Source organism: Lampris incognitus, chromosome 2, assembly GCF_029633865.1.
Source record: "Lampris incognitus isolate fLamInc1 chromosome 2, fLamInc1.hap2, whole genome shotgun sequence".
Taxonomy (NCBI): Eukaryota; Metazoa; Chordata; class Actinopteri; order Lampriformes; family Lampridae; genus Lampris; species Lampris incognitus.
The window spans coordinates 87,784,790-87,788,985 of record NC_079212.1 but is presented as its reverse complement, the minus strand read 5'-3'; positions in this window follow the sequence as shown (position 1 = coordinate 87,788,985).

Sequence of the window (4,196 nt, the reverse complement as noted above, 5' to 3'; positions counted from 1 at the left end):
GGCAGCTGAGGCCATTAAAGGAGAAGCCAGGATGGAGGCGTAATCCTCCCTCACAGTCTCACAGTCCTGTGCACACTTGTTTTTCTATCCTAATGGGGACCAGATGTCCCCATTAGGATAGAAAAGGCGACTTAAGGAAAAACCTGGTGTACACACACACACACACGCACACACACCATAAAAGGATGCTCAATAGCTTTGAAGACATGCAAAAAAAGGTTTATGTATTTCACACCTGTCTGAATTCTTCTTCTGCGGTGTCTTCAGAGCAGCTGAAAGTTGGGTTCGGGGCTTCTCTGCAGGTCTGTCTGTACAGGTGCTGTGCACACCCCATCCCACGTCTGCAGCTGTAGTGTCGAGGTCTGTCACAAAGGAGGGGTCTGCTCATATGTAGGTGTGGTCTGCAGCCATGCCCCGTCTGCTCAGCCCGCGTAATGCAGCTCTCCCGCTTCCGGTGTGGGAAGGTGGCGGCGCGAATTCACCTTTGCGGCGGCGTCACCCAGTACCGTCCATGCAGTGCCTTTGTCCACGTCTGCGTCCAAGTTTGTGTCTTCGTTGTGGAAACTTGTGTGGTTGTGGAAACCAGCTGGCGCTGGATCGGCTGGGAGAGCTTGGTCTGCTGCGTGCTGCGGACCCAGGGACCACGGCCCCTGACCAGAGCTGCGCCCGAAGAGGAAACACCGAGGCTAAGCTAACTGCTAGCCCATGCAGACCGGCAGTTCTGATAGCACCGAGGGCGGTCTGGCGACGGCCTCACCTGGCCTTGACTGTGTTTTTAGTGTCGTTGTGTGGAGAACAGGGAGGTGTGTCGAAGGTGTCTGGCTGGGAGAGCTGGTGTTGGATCGGCTGGGAGAGCCTGGTCCGGTGGGCCCAGGGTCAGGACCACGGCCCTGCCTGGAGCTGTGCCCGAGGAGGAAACACCGAGGGCGGTCTGACGGGGCGGGGAAGCGGGGCAGGGTAAGCTAACTGCTAGCCCATGCAGACCGGCAGGTCCCACAGTCATCCTGGCGTTCAGTCTCTTGGACAGTGGCATTTTATTTTTATTTTTTGGATATGTTGGATATATGCATTGTTGTAGGTTTTGTGTTTTTGTCTTTGTGTTGCGCTGCTGTGGGCTGGTGGAAACGATATTTCGTTTCATTTCATGCGCGCAAGTGCATGAAATGAAAGGACAAATAAATGTTCCCGATTCCTGATTTAGGCAGGATTACTGCCATGGCAGTGTTCCTCTTTCTGCACATGAGCAACGGAGTGTGCACTTCCTGTTATAGCCACCTGCTCGTGAGAGTCAGGGCAGGGTGGGATATGGTCATAAGAGACTGGAAACAAATAAAGTCACGTCAAGTTGCTTTTATTTGTGTAGCCCAATATCACAAATGACAAATGTGCCGCAGGGGGCTTTACAGCAACACCACATCCTGTCCTTAGACCCTCACATGGGATAAGGAACAACTCCCTAAAAACCCTTTAACAGGGAGAAAAACTAGGGAGAAACCTCAGGGAGAGCACCAGAGGAGGATCTCTCTCCCAAGGCGCACAACGTGCAATGATGTTGTGTTTACACATGAAGCATTACTTTATCCCTGGTTCCTATTGGACGTCTTTCGGAAGAAACGTGTCCAATAGAATGTCCAGTGTGAGCTCTCGGTATCAACAAACATCTAAAGACACTTAAAACATTTAAAGGTACAATCCTTAATTCAAATGTGAACCGAAGGGTCATCCCACAACCAAAATACAAGCTGCAGGAACCTTCACTCCTAAACTGACTGACGAGAGACTTGCCAATCAGTTGTCAAATTTTTTATCACATCTATGCAAATGAGTAAGTACAATTGTCCACAATTTGCACAATTACTAACTGAATATGTCTTGCTGACCAAAACAGATTGTGTTGCTTCTCAGTTGAGTACTTATACTCCCCAAAACATGCGTGAATTCTTTCTGTGTAGACCTGTCACGGCATTTACCTCTGTACACCCAGAGACTTGTCCTTCATGAAAATCACATGTCTTACCTGGACACACGAGAGAGGTAGATGGAGACACAGAGAGCTGCCAACTAACGATGACACACAGCACGGGCGTGTTTTGGTATTTGGGTGGCACGGTGGTGCAGTGGTTAGCGCTGTCGCCTCACAGCAAGAAGGTCCTGGGTTCGAACCCCAGGGTTGTCCAACCTTGAGGGGTCATCCCAGGTCGTGTGGGTGTGGAGTTTGCGTGTTCTCCAGTGTCTGCGGTGAGTTTTCTCCGGGATGTTACGGTTAATGCTCCCGGTTGTGCCCCTGAGCAAGGCAATGGAAAGAAGAACTGGAGTTGCTGCACGGCGGCTGCCCACTGCTCCTAGCTACACAGGTAGGATGGGTTAAATGCAGACGAAGAATTGCCCCACAGGGGTTAATAAAGTGGTAATTTAAGGCATCATCCTACGTGACTAAGACATGGGTTTACTGATGCGGTGGAGTCGTCTGCCGGGCTGCGATAGAAAGAGGGGGAGCAGGTTGAGCCTCATGTTTGTGCGACTGAAGTGGCTGTGGGACGTGACTGGACCTGTCAGTGGAAACACTGAGCGGCCCTTAAACACGCCTCGAGACACAGCCCACTTTGACTTGAACAGCTGTCCGGATCTGGCCGAGAGGAGACGCAAACACTTCACCCCACCTCAGCCCTGTTGTGGGAACTCTTAGCAGAGAAGACGCAATCCTGCGCCGAAACCCTCGTCCTCGTTCCGTTTTTCTTTTGATGGGAAGAAGATATATCTTCAGCAAAAGTTGAGTCTTGGGGTATATGACAAGGGTAAGGTGGGGGGGTGCTTTTATAAGGTAAGATGAACAAAGATTCTGTTTAAAAAGGGGGAATAAAGGACAAAGGCATCACGCGAGGACAAGAAGAAGCAGAAGAAGACATGGACAACAAAGGATGCAGAATGAAGGATAAAGCAAAAATACAAGGAGGGATGGAGCAGCTTCTTTGTTCCATGGCTGATAAAATGACTCTGTTCAGTCCACAAGGCCAACACTGGGTGAGTGGTCTGATGGGAACGCTCTTGCATGTCCAATAACACGAACATCCTCCTCGGTTCCTGCAGGAACCCACCATGCACTGCTCTGTACACGCTCAGCACGGTGCTGCAAACATGCGAACGTCTTCTTGCAACGCTAGGCGACATCTCCAACAATGCTCTGTGGTATAATATTGATGTAGTAGCTCAAGTTGACGACAGTTTCTACTGTGCTGTTTTAACCTTCTGTCAATTAAAAGCCACACCGAGGTCAAACATCTCGTCTGCAGGTGTGTCCTGGCCAAGACAGGCAGCAAAAACAGTACAACAGATAACAGACAGAAGAGCGCGCATAACCTTTGTGTTCCTGCCATTTAATATACATGTTTTATCAACACATCTATTGCTCCCCTGACTTTTTTCCCAGGTTACAAAACTCCACATGCTGATGACACACTGGTCTTTACATTTCATGCAAGTGAGTGTGCGTCAGCAAACGTTAACACCACTGCCCACAAACCGTGCTATTATCAGTGACACCATTTCTGTTAGTCAGCATTCAAACTGACAGGCCATTGACGCGATTCCGTGGCCTGTGTGGTTATCTCTGGAAATTACAAGACCAGCAAAATACTATGACTGCCTTCACTTATAAAGGGGAAGCACATCATGGCATGCACATTTTAAGTGTGAATAAACTCATTTGTACTGTCATATCTTTTTAGCTTATCTGAGCCTGACCCAGATAGCATCCGGATGTGGGCCACTTCAGGCAGTGATGTGGCGCCGATGGCTTTCTTCTGGCTTTGACAAAATGGATGTGAGCCTGAAGTGGCCCACATGTATACCAGCAAATATGGCTCAAATATGCCAAATCACATGTGGGCCTTTTTTTTATATAGCAAAGATGCGGTGCTCTGGGCAACACGTAATCTGGATGTGGCCCTGAAGTGGGCTGTGTGGTAAATGGTGAATATGGCCCAAATATCACAAAACACATATGGGCCACCTTTGGCAAATATGTGGCACATGCAGCATTGCTATGGCTTGGTTCTGGCCCAGATCTGGCAAACAGGAGCCCAAGTGCCATCATTCCACACAGTATGTGGCCCGGATGAAAGTGTCGGTGTGGGACGGGTCCGGGCCACAGCAGTTTTGCTATCTGGGGAACCTGTTAAGATTCCCACCTGGCTGAA